The following is a 24,233-nucleotide window of genomic DNA, read 5'->3' on the forward strand; positions in this document are numbered from 1 at the left end:
TGTCCTGATGGCAGCATTTCACTTCTCGTCCCCGTATCTTCTGGCTTACTTTGAGCATTTCTGAAATAGATGTTAGTTACTAAAAATTTTAACCAATAATACTATCCAATAGATTTCTTTCTTTGTTTTCTTGAGACAGGATCTTGCTATATAGCTCTGGCTACCTGGGTCTGGCTTTGTAATCCATTGTGACTACAACACAAAAAGATCCACCTGCCTTTGCCTTTATGGAATTAAAAAAGTCAACCACCAAAGCAGTTCATATGATAGATCTTCAAATGTCCCTCCTGTCTTCTGAAACTTTCCATTTGGTTACTGTCTCTGCCTTCCCTCTGGCTCCCCTTTGACTCCTCTGGAATGTTCTCCTGTGCACATCTCTGCACAAGTGTTTGAGGAGATGTACATTTTTACTCGGATCACTTGACTCACAGTGTTCATTCTTGTTCCATTTACTGCATAATGAGTGATAAATGTGGCCTTCTCTTTCCCTCAGCGTTTCCATGTGGAGCTACCGGGTAGCCCAGAGTTTCGTCTTTGCCATTGAGGAGATTAATAAGAGTGCTCACTTGTTGCCAAATTTGACACTGGGCTTCTCCATTCGAAACTCTGGAGACTCAGTGCATGGAGCCCTCTATGAGACAATGGGCTTTCTCACAGGGCAGGAGGAGCCCATCCCCAACTACACATGCCAGCATGGCTCTCCTCAGGCTGCCTTGGTTGGGGACACACGGTCATCCCTGTCTGTCTCCATGGCCAGGCTTCTGGGGCTGTACAAGTTTCCCCAGGTGAGTTGCACAAAGCCTTATTCTTTAGTGAATGTGGTGCAGTCTCTTAATGATGACGGTGACGGTCACAGCAGTGAGCTGCTCTGCTGAGGAGCCAGCTTCCCTGAAATATTCTCCATGTCCAACATGATTCTCTCCTCCATGTATAGATAGTTTAGAGAGAACTATCATCCCCCTGCATTGCCAAAAAAACAGAGATTTTTTTTCTATTTAAAAATATTTTTAAAGATGTAATTATTTTTATTTCATCTGTATTGAGCACTTTGCATACACACTTACGTGTACATATACGCTGGTGGCCACAGAATTGTGGAGAGCTGAGGCCTAGTTTTGGGAGCCTGGTGACTAGGAGCGTGATAGACAAAAGCCTTCCATCCCGTGCAGTTATCTGCTGGGTCTCCTTGCTCTACCAGAAAACAGGCTGTCTTTGACCATCCCACAGTCACTGGAGGTGGACCCTAAGTTTCAACACATGATCCCACTTCCTGTATTTTTTTTCTGCTTTATGTTCCACCAACATAGGAGGAGGTAAAGATTCCCAGCTACACCTCTGCTACTATGGAAGCATATGCTGCTGTGCATATACTCCCTACCATACGAGTTATACCTTCTCAAATATATGCTGCTGTGCATATACTCCCTACCATACGAGTTATACCTTCTCAAACTGTGAACCTAAAGCACCTCTTCCCCATTCAAGTCAGTTCTTGTCAGGTATTTTGGCCACATCAATGAACAACCATTACTTCAGCTGTTTCATCTTTGGGAAGCACACACATGCTGTTTCTATGAATAGTGAGTATAGGGTTTGTTTTCTTTCTCTCTTTCTTTCTTTATTTCTTTCTTTCTTCCTTCCTTCCTTCCTTTCTTTCTTTCTTTCTTTCTTCCTTCCTTCCTTTTTTTCCTCTCTTTCCGTCTTTCTTTCTTTCCTTTCTATGATGCTTACATGCTTTTTGGCCATCTTAGGAATGTACATAGAATTGCTGAGCCAAATGGCAATTGTATTGAACCACAGATTCAGTCACTATAATGTTAAGTAGCTTTTCCTTGCTGTGACAATCATATCTGAGAGAAACAACTTTGTAGAGAGGCTCTCTTTTAAGCAAAATCTGTCAATAAATTCATGAATTTATTTATATCTATGTGCTTGTCTGTGTGGGTGCACCTGTCTGTGTCTGTGTTTGTGTCTGTCTGTTTATTTGTCTCACTATGTGTGCATGTTGAAGCAGCATCTCTCTGTATAACCAAACTTTCCATTGAACTCTTAATCCTCTTTCATTAGATCCTGAGTGCTGTGCACTATCATACCCAGAGCAGAAACATGATATATTAAACAGTTTTTAAAGAACTTCTTAGCCTCGCGTGGTGGCGCATGCCTTTAATCCCAGCACTCGGGAGGCAGAGGTAGGCAGATTTCTGAGTTCGAGGCCAGTCTGGACTACAAACTGAGTTCCAGGACAGCCAGGGCTATACAGAGAAACTGTGTCTGGAAAAAAAACCAAAACAAAACAAAACAACAAAAAAGAACTTCTTGTATTCCAATGTATAGGTCTACAAGATAAGCTTCAGGTAAATTCCAGGGACTGGAGAGATGGCTCAGAGTTTAAGACCATGGTCTGCTCTTACAGAGGACATAAGTTTATTTCCTTAGCAGCTCACATCTCTCTTTAAATCCATTTCCACCAGTGTGACTCCCTCTTCTGTTCTCCAAAGACTGCAGGCAACATGTGATGCATAGTAATCAATACAGGCAAAACCCTCATCCATGTAAAATAATAACAGTTTGAGTTTCAGAGAAACAATCAATTGTTTTTAGTATAAGTTATTGTAATATTTCTATTAAAATATACTTTTTTCAATTACTAGGGTGTGTTTCATGGAATAGGTTGGCATGACCCTGTTTATGCAATTGAGTCAATTGTATCCTTCCATTTGAACCAACAAGATACTAGGGCTTTTGTTTTAAGACTGTATAACTATTATAGATTTTTTAGTAGCAGGAGCAGGTTTTCAACACATATTGTGAATTATATCCAGATCTGTGCCTATAAATAAATAAATAAATACCTAGTTGTCACATCTCCAAAAACTATCTCTTTTGAGAACATTGAACCACTATTTCCTCAGCAAATCGACAAATCAGACTCCTTTTTCTTTCAAACATGGAAAAAGCACACAATGATGGTTTGATAAGAGCCCATAATTTATTGGCAGCCAGGAAGCTCGTCAGGTAGAAGTGCTTGCTACCAAGCCTGATTACTTGAGTTTATGCTCCTGGAACCCAGCTGGTGGAAGAAGAAAAGCAATCCTCCATAATTTTTTTCTGACATCTATATATGCATCATCAAAGACACACACACACACACACACACACACACAGAGAGAGAGAGAGAGTAGCATCAAAACACAAAAATTTAAAAAGAACAACTCAACAGCTGTGTGCAAACCAGAGAGTCTAACCAAGCCTACCTGAGATTCAGGAGCAAACTATGAAGGGGCAGTGGAAAGGACAGACACTGAGAGGAGGACAAGAAGAACTATGGTTCTGGACTTCACTTCAGGAGCCACAGGGCTGTCAGGGATGACCAGCCATTGAGGAGCACATAGCTGATTGGTTGAATCAGCACAATCCCAAAGCATGATATTCAAGTGCTTTCATGAATATCTTCACGTTTTAGATTTTAATATACTCTTACCTGTATGTGTATATGTCTCTGTATGTCTATGCCACAGTTACCAGGGAAAGAGAGAGACAGCATGAGATCTCCTGGGACTGGAGTTATAGATAGTTGTTAGCAACCTGATATAGGTGTTTGCAATCTAATTGAGATCCTCTACAGGAAGAACAGGAGCTTGAACTTCTAAACTATCTCACCAGACCCCTTCTTCTCACAATCAAACTGACCATCAGCTTTTACCTGAGTCCAGGATCTCATACATTCTCATATTGCCTGGCTCTTCCTTGACAGGTCAGTCATGGATCATCACTACCCAGCTTGAGTGACAAGATTCAGTTTCCATCTTTTCTTCGGACCCTGACTAGTGACCTCACATCCTCCCATGCAGTCACCCAGCTGATAATTCACTTCCAGTGGTCCTGGGTGATCATTCTTGCCCATGATGATGACTTTGGGCAGCAGGCCAGCTCTCTGGCCACACAGATGCTGACCCCAGCTGGGGTTTGCATTGAATACCACCTCCATGTCCCTTCCCATCAGTCCTTTTCTAAAATTGAAGAGACTATCCAGAAGATGCAGAAATGTACAGCCAGGGTTGTTCTGGTTTTCCTAAGCAATTCAAATTTCCAGCTCATCCTACATGGCTTATTGGCTGTTCCTGTCTCAGGACAGGTGTGGGTAAGCAAGGACACTCTGCACATGGCACTTGCTCTAACTATTCCAGACATTTCCCAGGTGTTGCAAAGCACATTTAGCCTTTTGCCTCATAGCAGCAGGGCTATTGGCTTCCCTGAGTTCCTTGCTCACCTGCGCCCCAGCCAGACCCCAGAAGACATGTTTATAAAGAAGTTCTGGGAGTTCACCTTTAATTGTACATGGCCCTACCAAAACAGCACAGTGACAGAAGGTGTCCAGTTCTGTTCAGGAAATGAAAGTTTGAAAAACAAGCCACATCCTTTCCCAGAAGTGAGTAAAATTGATGCTGCTTATGCAGCTGTCTACAGCATCGCTCATGCCCTACATGATATGATATCCTCTGAGCACCAGGATGGGAAATGTACAGACTCCCAGGACTTTCAGCCCTGGCAGGTAAAAGAGACGTGTGTAGGATGGATGATTCAGGGGTGACAGGGAGCAGGAACAATGGTTTATACTAAGCTATAGAGGTATAGCAGACCATATGCTTCATCAAGGATGTCTCATCCTCTCAACTGAGAGGCATCTCAGAACCTGCATTGGATAAGATATCATGCTGTGTGTGTGATCTCAGGTGATCCCAGTCCTTACAGATAATATTACATTTTTCTACTGTCCCAAATTGGGGTTTTCATAAACAGAGGATGATTTTTAGAATAGGTATGATGCAAATCAGAATTTCTAACAGATAGCAAATGTCATTGGTTAGTTGGTTGGTTGGTTGGTTGGTTGGTTGGTTGGTTGGTTGGTTGGTTGCTTGCTTGCTTGCTTGCTTGCTTGCTTGCTTGCTTGCTTGGTTAATTGACTGATTGATTAATCAGTGTAGAATCATATGTGTGCAGGCATTCCGGCCCATGTGGAGGATAGTCACAGGTGTGTGCATACATGTGGGAAGGTCTGAGGATGATATGAGAAATTACCCTTCAATCACTCTTCTACCATATTCTTTCATACATGGTGCCTCACTCAAACCCAGAAGTTATTGTTATGGCTCATCCTGCTAGCCAGTCTACTTTGAGCATCTCCTGTGTGCACTCCCTGAAGCTGTCATTAGCCTTCTATCAGATGTAGGGTTCATGAGATTCTTTTCCCAATCTGTATGTTGCCATTTTATCCCATTAACAGTGTCATTTGGTTTCATGAATTCCCACTTGTCAGCTGTTGATCTTAAAGCCTGAGCCATTGGTGTTCTGTTCAGGTAATTTTTCCTGTGCAAATATGTTCAAGATTATTTCCCATTTTCTCTTCCATTAGATTCAGTGTATCTGGTTTTATGTTGAAGTCCTTAATCCACTTAGAATTGAGTTTTGTACAAGGTGATAAATATGGACCAATTTGAATTCTTCTCCATGCAGATCACCAATTAGGCCAGCATGATTTGTTGAAGATGCATACTATTTTCCACTGGATGCTTTTTACTTTTTTGTCAAAGACCAAGTGTCAATAGGTGTGTAGATTTATTTCTGCATCTTCAATTCTATTATATTGATCAACTGTCTGTCTTTGTACCAATACCATGCAACTTTTATCACTATTGCTCTGTAGTTCAGCTTGCAGTCAGGAACAGTAATTCCCCCGGAAGTTCTTTTGTAGTTGAGAATTGTTTTCTCTATCCTGAGTTTTTTGCTTTCCCATGTGAAGTTGAGAATTGCTCTTTCCATGTCTGTGAAGAATTGTGTTGTAATTTTGATGGGGATTTCATTGGATTGCATAGATTGCTCTTGGTAAGATTGACAATTTCACTGTGTTAATCCTACTAATCCATGAACATGGGAGACCTTTTCATCTACTGAGACCTTCTTTGATTTCCTTCTTCAGGGACTTAAAGTTCTTGACATACAGATCATTCATTTGCTTAGTTATAGGTACACCAAGATATTTTATATTATTCATGGCTGTTGTGGAGGGTGTTGTTACCATAATTTCTTTCTCAGCCCCTTTTTCATTTGTATAAAAACAACTACTGATTTGTTTGTATTAATTTTATATCCAACCAATTTGCTGACATTGCTTATCATCTATAGGAGTTTTCTAGTAGAATCTTTGGGGTGACTTACGTATACTACCATACCATCTACAAATAGTGATATATTAACTCCTTCTCTTCCAATTTGATTCCCCTTGATCCACTTCATTGAGTAATTGCTCTATCTAGAATTTCAAATATTATAATGGACAGATAGAAAGAAGTGGACAGCCTTGTCCCAGTTAGTAGAATTGCTTCAAGTTTCTCTCCATTTAATTTCTGTTTGCTGTTGTTTTGCTATATATTGCCTTTATTATGTTTAGATATATGCTATGAATTAGCGATCTCTCCAAGACTTTGAACATTAAAAGATGTTGGATTTTGTCAAAGGATATTTTGGCATCTAATGAGATATTCACATGAATTTTTGTGTGTTTATATAGTGGATTATATTGATGGATTTTTATGTACGGAATCATCCCTGCATCCCTAGGTAAAGCCTACTTGATCATGGAGAATGATAATTTTGATGTGTTCTTCGATTCAGTTTGCAATAATTTTAAGTATTTATGAATTGATATAAGCAAGATGGGTCTGTAGGTTTCTATTTTGTTGGGTCTTTGTATGGTTAGGTATGAGAGTAACTGCGGCTTCATTGAATAAATTAGTTAGTGTTCCTTCTTTTCTATTTTGTGGGATAATTTTAGGAGTATTTGTATTAGCTGTTTTTTTAAGGTCTGGTAGAATTCTGCACTAAAACTATCTGTTCCTTGGGCTTTTTTTTTTTTTTTGGTGGAGAGGTTTTTACTGACTGCTTCTATCTCCTTAGATGTTATGGGACTGTTTAGATAGTTTTCTTGATCTTGATTTAATGTACATTTAGGTACATTACATCTGTCTACAAAGTCATTCATTTTGTCTAGTTTCCCAGTTTTGTCAAGTATAGGCATTTGTAGTAAGATCTGATTTTTTAAAAATTTCCTAGGTTTCTGTTGTTATGTCTCCCTTTCCCTTTTTGATTTTGTTAATTTGGATACTTGCTCTATGTCTTTTAATTAGTTTAGCTAAGGATTTCTCTATTCTATTCACTTTCTCAAAGAACAAGCTGTTGATTTTGTTGATTCTTTGTGTTGCTCTCTTTGTTTCTAATAGGTTAACTTCAGCCCTGAGTTTGACTATTTCATTCTGCCTATTCCTTTTGGATGTGTTTGTTTCTTTTTGCTCTAGAGCTTTCATTTCTACTGTTAAGTGGCTAGTATAAGATCTCTCCAATTTCTTTATGAAGGCACCCAGTGCTATGAATTTTCCTCAGTGTTTAACTGCTTTCGTTGTTTCCTATAAGTTTGGACATGCTGTCTTCATTTTCACTGAATTTTAGAAAGGCTTTAATTTATTTCCTCCCTTACTAAGTTATCATTGATAGAGAGTTGTTCAGTTTTCATGAGTATGTGAGCTTTCTGCTGTTTTTGTTGTTATTGAAGTCCATACTTAGTTCATGGTGATCTGATAGAATGCATGGGATTATTTCAATCTTCTTGTATCTGTTGAGGCTTGTTTTGTATATGATTACATGATTAATTTTGGAGACGGTTCTATAAGGTGCTGAGAAGAAGGTATATTCTTTTGTTTTATAGTGAAATGTTCTATAAATATCTGTTAAATCCATTTCATTCATAACGTCTGTTAGTTTCACTATGCATCTTTTTAGTTTCTCTTTCGGTGATCTGTCCATTGGTAAGAGTGAGGTGTTGAAGTCTCCTACTACTATTGGGAGGTTCAACATGTGTTTCGAGATTTACTAAGGTTTCTTTTATGAATGTGAGCACTCTTGCATTTGGGGCACAGATGTTCAGAATTGAGACTTCATCTTGGTGGGTTTTTCTTTGATGAGTATAATGTATTCTTCTCTGTACCTTTTCAAAAATTTTGGTTGAAAGTTGAGCTTCCTTCTTGGGGACATTTGCTTGAAAAACTTTTTTCCAATGCTTTACTCTGAGGTATTGGCTGTCCATTGTCACTGAGGTGTTTCTCATATGCAACAAAATGTTGGGTCCTGTTTACTTATCCTGTCTACTTATGTGTCTTTTTATTGGGGAATTAAGTGCATTGATGTTGAGAAATATTAAAGACCAATGATTGTTAGTTCCTGTTAACTTTGTTCTTCGAGGTGGTATTATGTGTGTGTTTCTCTTTTGGGGTCAGGGGTTGTTGTGGGATGATTAATTTCTTTTGTTTTCTTGGGTGTAGTTACTGTCCTTCGGCTGGAGTTTCCTTATAGTATCATCTATAAGGCTGGATTAGTAGAAAGATATTATTTAAATTTGGTTTTGTCATGGAATATCTTGATTTCTCTATCTATGGTGATTGAGAGTTTTGTTGGGTATAGTAGCCTGGGCTGGCATTTTTGTTCTCTTAGGGCCTGTATGACATCTTTGCAGGATCTTCAGGCTTTTAGAATCTTCATTGAGAAATCTAGTATAATTCTGATAGATGTGCCTTTATACATTACTTAGCCTTTTCCTCTTATGAATTTTAATATTCATCTTTCTTTATTCTGTGTATTTTGTGTTTTGAAAATTGTGTTGTGATGGAAGGATTTTTTTCTGGTATAATCTATTTGTGTTCTGTAAGTTTTTATACATTTACAGCCATCTCTTTCTTTAGATTAGTGAGATTTTCTTCTATGAATTTGTTGAAGATGTTTTCTGGGCCTTTGAGCTGGGAATCGTCACCTTCTTCTATTCCAATATTCTTAGGTTTAGTCTTTTAAGAGCTTTTTACACTTTGTATTTTCTTTGCCTGGTGTATTGATATCTTCTATAGTATATTCTACACCTGAGATTCTCTCTTCTATCTCTTGTATTCTGTTGGTGGTACTTGCATTTATACTTCCTGATCTCTTTCCTAGCTTTTCCATCTCCAGGGGTGCCTCTATTTGTGATTTTTAAAAATGTTTTATTAGGTATTTTCCTCATTTACATTTCCAATGCTATACCAAAAGTCCCCCATACCCTCCCCCCCCACTCCCCTACCCACCCACTCCCACTTCTTGGCCCTGGCGTTCCCCTGTACTAAGGCATATAAAGTTTGCATGACCAATGGGCCTCTCTTTCCACTGATGGCCGGCTAGGCCATCTTCTGATACATATGAAGCTAGAGGCACGAGCTCCAGGGGTACAGGTTAGTTCATATTGTTGTTCCACCTATAGGGTTGCAGATCCCTTTAGCTCATTGGTTACTTTCTCTAGCTCCTCCATGGGGGCCCTGTGATCCATCAATAGCTGACTGTGAGCATCCAATTCTGTGTTTGCTAGGCCCCAGCATAGTCTCACAAGAGACAGCTATATCAGGGTCGTTTCAGCAAAATCTTGCTAGTATATGCAATGGTGTCTGCGTTTGGCAGCTGGTTATGGGATGGATCCCCAGATATGGTAGTCTCTAGATGGTCCATCCTTTTGTCTCAGCTCCAAACTTTGTCTCTGTAACTCTTTCCATGGGTATGTTGTTCCCAATTCTAAGAAGGGGCAAAGTGTCCACACTTTGATCTTCGTTCTTCTTGAATTTCATATGCTTTGTATCTTGTATCTTTGAAACTTGTATTCTAAGTTTCCGGGCTAATTTCCACTTATCAGTGAGTACATGTCATGTGAGTTCTTTTGTGATTGAGTTACCACACTCAGGATGATGCCCTCCAGGACAATCCATTTGCCTAGGAATTTCATAAATTCATTCTTTTCAATAGCTGAGTAGTACTCCATTGTGTAAACGTACCACATTTTCTGTATCCATTCCTCTGTTGAGGGGCATCTGGGTTCCTTCCAGCGTCTGGCTATTATAAATAAGGCTGCTATGAACATAGTGGAGCATGTGTCTTTCTTACCAGTCGGAACATCTTCTGGATATATGCCCAGGAGAGGTATTGCTGGATCCTCAGGTAGTACTATGTCCAATTTTCTGAGGAACCGCCAGACTGATTTCCAGAGTGGTTGTACAAGCTTGCAATTCCACCAGCAATGGAGGAATGTTCCTTTTTCTCCACCTCCACGCCAGCATCTGCTGTCACCTGAATTTTTTGATCTTAGCCATTCTGACTGGTGTGAGATGGAATCTCAGGGTTGTTTTTATTTGCATTTCCCTGATAATTAAGGATGCTGAACATTTTTTCAGGTGCTTCTCAGCCATTTGGTATTCCTCAGGTGAGAATTCTTTGTTTAGCTCTGAGCCCCATTTTTAATGGGGTTATCTGATTTTCTGGAGTCCACCTTCTTCAGTTCTTTATATATATTAGATATTAGTCCCCTATCTGATTTAGAATAGGTAAAGATCCTTTCCCAATCTGTTGGTGGCCTTTTTGTCTTATTGATGGTGTCTTTTGCCTTACAGAAGCTTTGCAATTTTATGAGGTCCCATTTGTCAATTCTCGATCTTATAGCACAAGCCTTTGCTGTTCTATTCAGGAATTTTTCCCCTGTGCCCATATCTTCGAGGCTTTTCCCCACTTTCTCCTCTATTAGTTTTAGTATCTCTGGTTTTATGTGGAGTTTCTTGATCCACATAGACTTAAGCTCAGTACAAGGGGATAAGAATGGATCGATTTTCATTCTTCTACATGTTAACTGCCAGTTGTGCCAGCACCATTTGTTGAAAATGCTGTCTTTTTTTCCACTGGATTGTTTTAGTTCCTTTGTCAAATATCAAGTGACCATAGGTGTGTGGGTTCATTTCTGGGTCTTCCATTGTATTCCATTGATCTACCTGCCTGTCACTGTACCAATGCAATGCAGTTTTTAATCACTATTGCTCTGTAGTACATCTTGAGGTCAAGAATGGTGATTCCCCCAGAAGTTCTTTTTACTATCCTAGGTTTTTTGTTTGTTTTGTTTTGTTGTTTTGTTTTGCTTGTTTGTTTGTTTTGTTATTCCAAATAATTTTGCGGATTGCTCTTTCTTTTGATAACTTTTAGTTGAAATTTGATTTTATTTGGTATTAGAATGGCTACTCTAGCTTGTTTCTTGGGACCGTTTGCTTGGTAAATTGTTTTCCAGCCCTTTACTCTGAGGTAGTGTCTGTCTTTGACACTGAGGTGCATTTGCTATATGCAGCAAAATTCTGGGTCCTGTTTACATATCCAGTCTGTTACTCTACATCTTCTTACTGGGGAATTGAGTCTATTGAAGTTAAGAGATATTAAGGAATAGTAATTGTTACTTCCTGTTATTTTTTATGTTATTTTTATGTTTGTGTAGCTATCTTTTTTGGGTTTGTTGAAAGAAGATTACTTTCTTGCCTTTTCTAGGATGTAGTTTCACTCCTTGCTTTGGCATTTTCCATCTATTTTCCTTTGTAGGGCTGGATTTGTTGAAAAAGATATTGTGTAACTTTGTTTTTGTCATGGAATATCTTGGTTTCTCCATCTATGGTAATTGAGAGTCTTACTGGGTATAGTAGCCTGGTATAGTAGAACATTTGTGTTCTCTTAGGGTCTTAATGGCATCTGCCCAGGATCTTCTAGTTTTCATAGACTCTGTTGAGAAGACTGGTGTAATTCTGATAGGTCTGCCTTTATATGTTACTTGACATTTTCTCTTACTGCTTTTAATATTCTTTCTTTGTTTTATGCATCTGATGGTTTGACTATTACATGATGGGAGAAATCTCTTTTCTGGTCCAATCTATTTGGAATTCTATAAGCTTCTTGTATGTTTATGGGCATCTCTTTAGGTTAGGGAAATTATAGAAGTTTTCTTCTATAGTTTTATTGAAGATGTTTACTGGCCTTTTAAGTTGGGAATCTTCACTGTCTTCTATACCTATTATCCTTAAGTTTGGTCTTCTCATTTTGTTCTGGATTTCCTAGATGTTTTTGGTTAGAATCTTTTTTCATTTTTCATTTTCTTTGACTGTTGTGTTAATGTTTTCTATGATATTTCTGCCCCTGACATTCTCTTTTCTATCTCTTCTGTTCTCTTAGTGATGCTTGAATCTATGACTCCTGATCTCTTTCCTAGGTTTTCTAACTCCAAAGTTGTGATTTCTTTATTGTTTCTCTTTTCATTTTTAGATTCTGGATGGTTTTGTTCAATTTCTTCACCTGTCTGCTTGTGTTTTCCTGTAATTCTTTAAAAGATTTTTTGTGTTTCCTCTTCAATGTCTTCTACCTGTTTATCTGTGTTCTCTTGTATTTCTTTAAGGGAGTTACTTATGTCCTTCTTAAAGTCCTCTATCATCATCATGAGAAGTGATTTTTAAACCTGAATCTTGCTTTTCCAGTGTGATGGGGTATCCAAGACTTACTGTGTTGGGAGAACTAGGTTCTGATGGTGCCACGTAGCCTTGGTTTCTCTTGCTTATGTTCTTGCACTTGCCTTTTACCATCTGGTTATCTCTCCTGCTACCTGCCCTTGCTGCCTCTGACTGGAGCACTTGTGATCCTGGTTTTATCAGAACTCCTCAGAGTCCAGCTCTCTCTGGCATCCTGAGATTCTGGGATCCTATGATCCTGAGATCCTGTTGTGTCAGAGCTCTTCTGAGTCAAATTTTCTTTGGGTGTTGCAGGAGTGACTGGGGAGCCAGAGCCGATTTGGTCTGGGCACAGGTACAAGCTGGAAGATACCCATGACTATGGCTGGGCTGAGGTTTGTGTTTCCCTGGTTCCTGGAGCAGGGGTCCCAGTTTCTCTGGGTTTTAGGAAAGATGTTGTGACTTCAGCTCCGATCTTGAGTATGTCACAGCTCCAGTGATCCTGGGTGTATCTGAATTTCTGGGCATTGAGTTTCCTCTGTAATCCTGTGATCCTGTGATCCTGGGTATGTTAGAGCACCTGGGAGTGGAGCTTCTTCAGGGTGTTGTGGGATTGGGTGCAGAGCCAGCGCCCAAATTCTGCTCCTGGTGCAAGTTCAAACTGAAAGGAATCTGTGCCACTGTTTGGGCAGAGGTTCCTGTGTTCCTGGATTCTGGGGACTCAGTTACTCCAGGTGTTGTGGCTGATGTTGTGGCCTCCTCACCTCTGATCCTGGGCATGTTAGAGCACCTGGAAGTTGAGCTTCCTCTGGGTGTTGTGGGACTGGGTGTAGAGCCAGCCCCCAAGGTCCATTCAGAGCACAGGCTCAGACAAGAAGGAACCTGTGTCACTGGCCTAACAGGGGTTCCTGCATCCCTCTTCTTTATTGTTTCTATTTCCATTTCTAGGTCTTGGGCTGTTTTGTTCGATTTCTTCACCTGTTTGTTTGTCTTTTCCTGTATTTCTTTAAGGAATTTATTTGTTTCCTCTTTAAAGGATTCTACCTGTTTGGCTGTCTTTTTCTGTTTTTCTTTATAAAGGAGTTATTTATATCCTCCAAAAAGGCATAAATCATCTTTATGAGATGGGATTTTAGGTCAGAATCTTGCTTTTCATGTGTCCTAGGGTACCCATGGCTTGCTGTGGTAGGAGAACTGGGTTCTGATGGCACCAAATTATACTGGCTTCTGTTTCTCATGTTCTTGTTCTTGCCTCTTACCATCTGTTTGTCTCTGGTATTAACTGGCCTGGGTTTCTCTGACTATAGTCTACCTCCTTGAAGGCATGGGTGAGATGGGTTAAATCATGCCTTCTGGGAGTCAGACAGTACTGTCTCTGGTTATAATGGGCCTCCTGTATACCTGGTTATAGCATTCCTCCTGTATCTCTAGTTAGGGTGAACCTCCTGTGTCCCTGGTTATGTCTGGCCTCCTGGGAGACAGGCAGACTATGGGGTGTAAGAGAGGGCAGAGTGACATGCCTGCCCCTCTCTTATACCCCATAGTGAGGTTGCGGTCCAGAAAAAAGGTGGTGCTCAGGCAGACAGGACTAATCCCACATCTGCTGGGCTCTGTGGGGGTTCTATCTGACATGAATGTTGAGGTGGGGGTCTTACCTATGTCTCTGGTTGTGGCAGACCTCCTGAGAGACATGCATGCTATGGGGTATTGGAGAAAGGCAAGCACACCAATCTGCTCCTGGTGGAGGTACAAGTCAGACGGAAGATGGTGTTCGGGCAGAGGGGATACCAATTTCATACATTTATATAATGTTTTTTTTTCTTTTTGACTCCACCCTATCTCTATTTGTCTATCTTCTGCAATCCACTGAGAGTAAACACGTTAAGATTGGTGGCCTAGGAGGGGGGTGTTTTAATTAGCTTCCTTCAGGTGACTTGAGTCTCTACTGTGTGCCTGGCAAAGATACATCTGAGCCAGATATACAGTGATAGTTGTTGGCATTTTTGGCTGAGAGTGACTGATTAGAAATTACATGACACCTGGCTTAGTGATCCAAGCCTGTCATCCTAGCACACAGGAAGTCAAGGCAAGAGAATCAGGTTCAATGCCAATCTAAACTACACAGCAAGATAGTGTCTCAAAACAAACAAAAGGAGGCTGGTGGTTACTGTCGGTAATCTATGAAAAAATGTAAAGTAGAAGGAGTGAGAAGCAAGGAAAGGATTGCGTATGGTCTGAGAAATTCTCTCTTTCAGGAAATATCTGAGTTCCAAATAGAAAATGAGAAATTTCACCATGTGAAAAAGTAATAGCATTGCATATGGCAGGGATAGCATGTATCAACACCCTAGAATGGTAACAAAAAAGAAGAGCCACATGAGTACTAAAGGAATGTGCCACATAGGTCAGAGTGATTAGGGGACCTAGGTGGTCTGGGGCCAGTCTGTGGAAGTCTTACTATGGTTTGGTGTCTAAAGAGTTTTGATGGGAAGTTTGAAGCCAGTAGTAAAGAGTCAAATGAGACCCTGGAAATAATACCACATTGTGATGTTTGGGATATAAATTTAAGGCTGGTGAGATGATAATGGAATTTGTACCCAAGCCTAGGTTAGACTCCTGAATAACATATGGCAGCATAAGGAGAGAACACAACTGATAGCTGTCCTCTGACACGCCTAAAGTGTGTGATATATATATATATATATATAGAGAGAGAGAGAGAGAGAGAGACAGACACAGACAGACAGACAGACAGAGACAGAGACAGAGAGACAGAGAGACAGAGAGAGAGAGAGGCTGGTTAAAATATCTGAGTTAATTATTATGAATGATTACTTTATAAAAGCTAGAACATGTTTGTGAGTCTCTGAAAATATCACACATCCTTAAGCCCCCTTATACCTACTGGCCACTGGGGCCAGCCCTAAGATGAAGAGGCTTTGTACCATTGCAGAGGTGAATGGCCTGTGGAATTTTGAATAATTCCCTGGGTACTGGCCATGACCATTCTACAATATTTCCCATTCTTCCTCAGCTGCTTCATGCCCTCAGAAAGGTTCACTTCAAGTCTCCTGATGGAGTTGAAATTACGTTTGATGCCAATGGAGATTTGGTGTCAAAATTTGACATTCTCCAAGGACAGAAGATCCCCAAGGGCATATTCCACTTGGTTCATGTAGGCATCATAGACCCTCAAGCCTCTTCAGAGAACAAAATGATGGTCCATTTGAAGGAGGATATCCAAGTAAGTTGCCTAGATGCAGAGATGACTCTTGTGTGTTACCGTGATAAAGTCACAGAAAAATTCAAAGTCCAGGGTTCTTGATCTCTGTGTAAGCAGATGCCACTCTAGAAAGGGCCAGTCAATTATAACTGACTATGTTCTTTACCTCATAAAAGAGCATTCTCTGAATGATACTCACTCACCAGTGAATATACATATATCAGATCTGGAGTTAGAGAGATAGCTTAGCAGTTAAAGTGTTTGCTATCCAGACATTAGGTCTCTAGAACACTTGTATATGTGGATTGGGCAGTGTGGTCCACCTGTAATTTTATTCTTGGAAGTTGGAGACAAGGAGATGCCCAAAAAAGCCAGCAAGTAAAACTCACCATATCAGTTATCTCAGGGTTTTACTTTGTGCATCAGTGTGCATAGTGGAAAAACAATGGAGGGTGATTCCCAACATTATCCTTGGGCCTCTACATGCACTCATACATACATGCACATAATCACATATAGATGTAAAAACACACATACACATAATTACACAATGCATACTTGTGTAAAATGGGGGCAAGAACATACTAGACTCCCAAAGTAGGATCAGAATCTATACCTGGTGATCTTTTGAGAATATTTTCATTGTCTGTGTTCAGGACCTGATCAATGAAAAGTAAGATAGTGACCCACTAAACCAGACACCGTCCCATGGGTCACCTGAGAAATGGACTCAGCAGACACTCTGTGGGTACTTGCTGTGTTAGATGTTCTCAATCATAACAAATACTTCATGGTATGAAGTGAGGAAAGGTTTTTTATTGACTCATGGAAGGCCAAGCCAGATGGATCCATTGCTTTGAGTGTGTGTGGTTAAGAAAATCCCTGTCTTGGCAGCAGGGATGTGTGGTGGAAGTTTCCCCATTCATGGGACCAAGGAAGTGGGAGGTGAGGCTATAGATAGATTAGATACATAAACAACTTAGATCTTACTAGTGCATAGCCCCTGTTCTCTCTTCCACCAATTAGATCCCATATCCTATTTCTACCTACAATAGTTCATCAAATTATGAGTCTACTAAGGAATTGACCCATTGATTATATCAGATGCATCAAGATCCAAATATTCTTCAAAAATCTACCTTCTGTTAATCAGTGGTCCAAAATACACAAGACTTTGGGAAATAACTTGAGATTTAAATGTTAACACTTATTAACAAATGTTAATAAATCAGCTGTTTTGAGATAGGCATATCTATGTATGTAATCTGCTGCATAGAAATGCTTCAGCTTCCTGTACTATACCAGTGGACAAAGAATCCCCCTCCTTCTGCAACTTCCTCTAAATTTGTCCTGGTGGCATCTCCAGTCAATGGTGAACTTAAGGATTTCTTCATCAGAATGAGATTCTGATTCATAGACACATGCTAAGTATTCAGAGGACTCTTATGGAATACCTTTTAATGTGCTTGCACTGGGAAATTGTTTTAGTCTCTTCTTTTATGGCAGAGATCTCAGAGATCTTCACTGCCCTTCTGATAATCCTTGTCTAGAGTTGGGAGTATGCTAAAAGAAACTGAGGCAGCCTTTGTAGGTCTCTACTGGAAGTGGGGGTATGCATGTGTGGGTATGTGCCTGTGTGTGTGTGTGTGTGTGTGTGTGTGTGTGTGTGTGTGTGTGTGTGTGTCTGTGTGTCTGTGTGTGTCTGTGTGTCTGTGTGTCTGTGTGTCTGTGTGTGTCTGTGTGTCTATGTCTGTGCTAAGGTGTTAAAGGTTACTACCTGTAAATTTTCTCTTTCTGAAGCTCAAGGATGCTTAATTATTAGAGTATATATGCAAAAATAACAAACAGGACAGTCAAACTATAAATCTCAACAGCTTCACAAAGGAGGGAGATGGGGAAAAGGAACTGAGACAGCCATGCCTTCTGAGTTAGGCATGGAGTCCAGAAAGCAATCACAAGGCTGCAGGGAACTTCAGAGAAACAGAAAGAAAGCCAAGAGTTGCAAGGGAAGCATTTCCAGGTTATGGGCTATTTCAGAAAGAAAGAAAGAAAGAAAGAAAGAAAGAAAGAAAGAAAGAAAGAAAGGAAGGAAGGAAGGAAGGAAGGAAGGAAGGAAGGAAGGAAGGAAGGAAGAAAGAGAAAGAAAGAAAGAAAGAAAGAAAGAAAGAAAGAAAGAAAGAAAGAAAGAAAGAGAGAAAGAAAGAAAGAGAGAAAGAGAGAGAGAGAGAAAATGATGGTTTCCTGAGTAACTGAGACAAGCAGGCTGACCTGACAGAAGGACATGGCAGTGCTTCTGTAATGTCTGACTATATTACAGTTTCTTTTCAAGTTTATTTTGCATGTATGCATATTTTCCTGCATACATCTTATGTGTACACCTGGTGTCTACAGAGGTCAGAAGATGGAATTGGATCCTCTGGAACTGGAGTTACAGTGTAAGGTGCTCTGTGGGTGATGAGAATTGAACCCTGCTGCTCAGAGAGAGCAGTATATACTTCTGAAAGCTTAGCCATCTCTGTAGCCCTGTACCTTCAATTGTTGATTTAGGTGCCACAGAGAGATTGGAAGACTGTTTAGCTAAGTCTTTGAAGTCATTAGCCAAGGAAGCTATATGTAGCCCTTCTCCAATTACATACAATGGTACTTCTGCAGTCTAGCATCTCTCTTAGGATACATATGTTTTCTGCAGGGCATCTCATCTAGTAGGCTGAGAGGAAACTGTTCTGTTCTGCTTCTCAGAGTGAGGCTAAGCATGATTTCCTGGAGAGTCACAATGACACTATGCTCACTGTTACTAGGTGCCCACCTCTGTCTGCAGTGAAAGCTGCCTTCCAGGATTCAGCCAAGTGCCCAGACTGGGAGCCCCCCACTGCTGTTTTGATTGCAGACCATGCCCTGAGGGACAGTTTGCAGACCAAAGAGGTAAGGGCATATGGACTTGGGATCTGAAGGACAAACTGGGCACTGTGAGCCTGCTGTATTTCTCCATTGTCTTAGTTACTGTTCTACTGCTGTGCAAGTAAACTATGACCAAGATAGCTTCTAAAATAAGAGCATTGATCTGGGGGTTTACTTAAAGTTTAGAGGCTGTATCTATGACCATCACAACAGGAAACACTGCAACAGGCAGGCAGGCATGGTACTACAGCAGTAACTGAGAGCTTATATGCTGATCCACAGGCCACAGTGGTTATCTCAGTAGATAAGAGTTATCTGCAGGGGCAGAGATGTAGAGAGTGGGCATGGTCTGGAATTTTGAACCCTCAAAGACCACAGTCAGAAACACCAACAATCCACCACCTGCAGTTTATCAACTAGAAATCAAACATTCAAATATATGGGCTATAGGGATAATTCTCATCTACTGAGGTAAAAACCACTGCGCCCATCTACTGAGATGTTACACAATCTCTGCTTTATGTGGACATTAGGAAGGAGCACCATTGAGCATGTTACTATTTTTATTTAATTTTATTTTTATTTATTATTTTTATTCACTTTTCATCTCATTCACTGCCCTCTTCCTCCCAGTCACCCTCTCCCACAATCCTTCCACCATTCCCTTCTCCTCAGAGTGGGTGGGGTCTCCCTGGGTATGCCCCTACCATGTCATATCAAGTTTCTGTAAGCTATACACATCCTCTCCCACTGAGGCCACACAAGGTAGCCCAGCTACAAGAACATATCTCATGTATAGGCAATAGCTTTTGGAATATCTCTCACTCCAGTTGTTCAGGACCACATGAAAACCTAGCTGCGTATCTGCTATATAAGTACAAGGAGCCCTAGATCCAGTCCGTGTATGTTCTTTGGTTGTTGGTTCAAGTCTCTAAAAGCCCAAGAGTCCATGTTTAGTTTATTCTGTTGGATGCCAATCTAGACTACCCAGCAAATCACTCAATCACCATAGATGGAGAAAACAAAATACTTCAAGACAAAGCCAAATTAAAAGAAAATCTATCCACAAATTCAGCCCTATAGAAAATACAACCCAAGGAGGGTAAGTACATCTAAGAAAATACAGGAAATAAGTAATTCCATACTTGCAAAAACAAGGGAAGCACACATAGACACACATATACACAGACACACACACACAAACATACTAACACTACCAACATCAAAATAACAGGAAATAACAATCACTTGTCATTAATATCTATCAACATCAGTGAACTCAATCCCCCCAAAAAATGGCACAGAATAACAAAATGGATGTGAAAATAGAATCCATCATTCTGCTACATGCAAGAAATACACTTCAACATTAAAGATAACTACTACCTAAGAGTAAAAGGCTGGAAAAATATTTTCAAAGCAAATGGACTCAAGAAACAAGCTGGAGTAGCCATTCTAATATCTAATAAAATAGATTTTCAACCAGAATTAATCAAAAGAGACATGTAAGGACATTTCTTACTCATGAAAGGAAAAAAAAAATCTACCAAGGTAATATCTCAGTTCTGAATGTCTATGCCCCAAGCACAATGACACCCACATTTGTAAAATAAATACTGCTAAAGTTTACATCACACATTGAACTCCACACATTAATAGTAGGAGACTTCAATAGCCTACTCTCAGCAATTGACAGGTCATCTGGACAAAAACTAATGAGAAATAACAGAACTAATAGATATTATGAATCAAATGGTCCTAACAGAAACCTATAGAATATTTCACCTGGACACAAAAGAATATACCTTCTTCTCAACACCTCATGGATCCTTCTCCAAAGTTGACCATATATTTGGTAACAAAGCAAGCATCAACAGGTATAAGAAAATCAAAATAATGCCCTGTATCTTCTCAGACCATCACAGTTTAAAGCTGGACTTCAACAACAAAACACAAGAAAACTTACACACTCATGGAAATTGAACAACTCTCTACTCTCTACTCTCTACTCTCTACTCTCTACTCTCTACTCTCTACTCTCTACTCTCTGGGACATGGAAAAAAAGAAAGAATTAAAGAGTTCTAGAATTCAATGAAAATAAAGGCACAAGATACCCAAATTTATGGGACACAATGAAAGCAATGCTAAGAGAAATATTCATATCACTAAGTGCCTTAATAAGAAATCAGGAAGTTCTCACACTAGCAATTTAAAAGTATACCTGAAAGCTCTAGAAAAAAGAAAGACTTGAGCACACCAAAGTAGAGTAGAAGGCAGGAAATAATCAAAATCACGGCTAATATCAATCACTTAGAAACAAAGAAAACAACACAAAGAATGAAACCGAGAGCTGGTTCTTTGAGAAAACCAAGAGGATAAACAAGCGCTTAGCCAAACTAACCAAAAGACAGTGAGTATATCCAAATAAACAAAATCAGAAATGAAAGGGGAACCCTAACAACAGACACTGAGGAAATTCAGAGAATTGTTAGGTCTTACTTCAGAAGACTGTACTCCACAAAATTGGAAAATCTTAATGAAATGGATTTTCTAGACAGATAACACTAACCAAAGTTAAAGTTAAACCAAGACCAGATAAACTACTTAAATACTCCCATAACACATAAAGAAATAGAAGCAGTCATTAAAATTCTCCCAACTCCCCCTCCCCCCAAAAAAGCCCTGGGCCAGATAGTGTTTGTATAGAATTCTATTGGACTTTCAAAGAAGAGCCAATATTCTTCAAACTATTCCACAAAAAAGAGAATGCTACTCTTATAATTGGTCTTAAGTAAGTGCTTTATTAAATAGGATAAGTGAATAATGAAGTGCTTTACTGAGTAGGACAAGTGAATGATCCATAATTGCACAGCCCAATGAAATGTCCAATAGCAAACACTGCTTACCCTTTGGCCCCATATCAATAAACATAGTGTCACTGGGTAAGAGTGCTGCAGGCCTTGAATCCCAGCACTGGGAGCAGAGTCTATCTCATCTTTATAAGTGAGTTTGAAAGCAGCCTGGTCTACAGAGTGAGTCTGAGAATGGCCAAGGCAATACCCAGAGAAATCCTGTCTTGAAAAAATGAAAAACATAAAAAATAAAAAGAACCATGGCATAAGCTACTTCCACAAGTGTCTACAGACCTTATAAAAACACTTGACTTCCATGCAGACTGGTGAATTTCACTTGCTTTTCAAACTCTTTTAAGTAGTATTGCATCATGGTTGTTCTGTGTGACTTCCTTCTTTCTCTGTATTAGCTGGGTTCATCTCAGAGGTTGAATGGCAACAGACCACCATATTCTGGGCTGTTCTTATACAGAACCTACTCCTTTACATGCTGAAATGCAAAGCCAAGTTGTCCCCAGGATGTTTTTTTCCTGAAGGATATGGAGGGGAGATATGTGTGTATGCATGTGTCCCTCTGACTTATCGTGAAATACAATCCCATTTTGAGATACCGAGGAAAAGGATTTTTAAAAATTAATTTGGAGGGTATAATTCAGGCTAAAACATTTGTTAAGATAACTTTTTCTATTGGAGAGAAAAATTAAGCACTAAAAAGTTCACATAAGAGAAGATTCTTGTGACTGGGCAGTGTGGTCTCCAGGTTCAGTTGGAGATCCTGTCTCAACAACTAATAAAGAGAGGGTCTTTAGAGATGGCTCAGCAGTTAGGAGCACCCACATGGTGGCTCATAACCATCTGTAACTCCAGTTACAAAGAATGTAATGACATCTTCTGAATTCTGCAGTTACCAGGATACATAATATGCATACATACAATACATACAGACAGACAAATCACTCAACAAATTAAATAAAGTAAATCATTCCATATTATATATATATATAATATTTGAACATACTCAACATATTTGTTGAGACAACTGAAATGGGTTCAAACACTCTCTGTCAACTTTGACAACCTGAGTTCATCTCCTGAGACTCACATAGTGGAAGGATAGGACTAAATTCCTGAAAGTTGTCCTGACCTGCAAAGGCACACCAAGGTATGCCTGAGCTCACACACATACATACAATGTATACACAATGAATAAATATGTAGTATATAAACAAAATAAAATAAATAAGTTTGATTAAAAAGTAATAATGTAGGGGAAATGATTGAGAAACAATATCTGATGATAATCTCTGGTCTCCATGTGCATCCATGTGTATGAACATACAAGCATGCAGACATACAACACAACTCACATAAGTTATGTATAGTAGTACAGTTTTTCTAACCACAACACTTAAGAGGGTAGGGAAGGAGGCTGAGAAATTCAAGGTAATCTGAGACTCAACCAGTACAAGGCCAGGCTGAGTTACAGGAGACATAGTTTTAAGGCAAAAACAAAACCCTCGAATAAAACATATATATATATATATATATACAGAGAAAGAGAGAGTGTACAAATTTCTCTTTGTGCCTCTGCATGTAATATTACCAATTCTAACCTGGACGTCAATAATAAGTCATAAATACATTAATTCATGAAAAACTTGCAAGAACAATTAGCACTTAGGACACATTCCTTTAGAGCTAGTGTGGTTCCTATTGTATTACAGATATTGTGTCCTTGTGTCTCCCATAGACATGAAGAGATGCCTTCTGTGCCCCAAGGAGCAGTACTCGAGTCATACCAAAGACCATTGCCTGCCCAGAACAGAGATCTTCCTGGCCTTTGAGGAACCATTGGGATTCATTTTGGCTTTGGTGGCACTCTTGCTGACTGGTCTGGCTGTCCTGGTTCTTGGAGTATTCCTGAAGCATCGAGACACACCTGTGGTCAGAGCCAACAACAGAACTCTCAGCTACTTCCTCCTGATATCTCTTTCCCTGTGTGCCCTGTGTGCCTTGCTCTTCCTGGGGAGACCCACTGTCACCACCTGCCTCCTCCGTCAGACCACCTTTGCTGTGGTATTCACAGTGGCTGTCTCCTCTGTTCTGGCCAAGACTCTCACAGTGGTCTTGGCCTTCAGAGTCACCAGGCCAGGGAGCAGGATCCAGGTATGCCTTAGCCCCAGTGCTTCAACCTCAGTGGTCCTCATTGCTTCCTTAATACAAGTTGTTCTTTGTGGGGTGTGGTTGGTGACTTCCCCCACCATTCCCAGAAAGGGATATGATCTCAGAGCCCCGGCACATTGTCATCCAGTGCCAGGAAGGCTCTGGTGCCACCTTCTTCTGTGTGCTGGGCTACTTGGGTTTCCTGGCAGGGGGTACCTTCTCTGTGGCTTTTCTAGCCAGGGGCCTTCCAGATATCTTCAATGAGACCAAGTTCCTCACCTTCAGAATGCTGCTTTTCTGCAGTGTCTGGACAGCCTTCCTTCCCCTGTACCACAGTGCCCGGGGAAAGTTCACTGTGGCTGTAGAGATCTTTTCCATCCTGGCCTCCACTGCTGGGCTTCTGGGTGGCATCTTCATCCCCAAGTGCTACATCATCTTGCTGAAACCTGAAAAGAACACCCCTGCCTGGCTAAGGCAAGACCACCAGGTACAGCAAGAAAAGAAGGGTGAGATGCCCCAGAGAATGCATGTCCCCAAATCAAAAAGCCTCAAGATCTAGTCCTCAGGGGAGTCATCAAGACCAAGTGAATGATTTCAGCTCACTGTTTGTATGTGGAGCAAAAGATATTTAAAAGACAGATCAAGATTAAACTGAGATACTTAGAACAAAACAAGTGACTATTGGGTTTAGAATGGGTTTATAGATGTCACTGACTATTCTCTCCATATGT

General features: G+C 40.1%; 1 pseudogene; it reads left to right on the forward strand.

The window, feature by feature from the left end:
- On the forward strand, positions 501 to 24,031 carry Vmn2r-ps53 (vomeronasal 2, receptor, pseudogene 53; annotated as a pseudogene).

Source organism: Mus musculus, chromosome 7 (assembly GCF_000001635.26).
Source record: "Mus musculus strain C57BL/6J chromosome 7, GRCm38.p6 C57BL/6J".
In the NCBI taxonomy this organism is placed as follows: domain Eukaryota; kingdom Metazoa; phylum Chordata; class Mammalia; order Rodentia; family Muridae; genus Mus; species Mus musculus.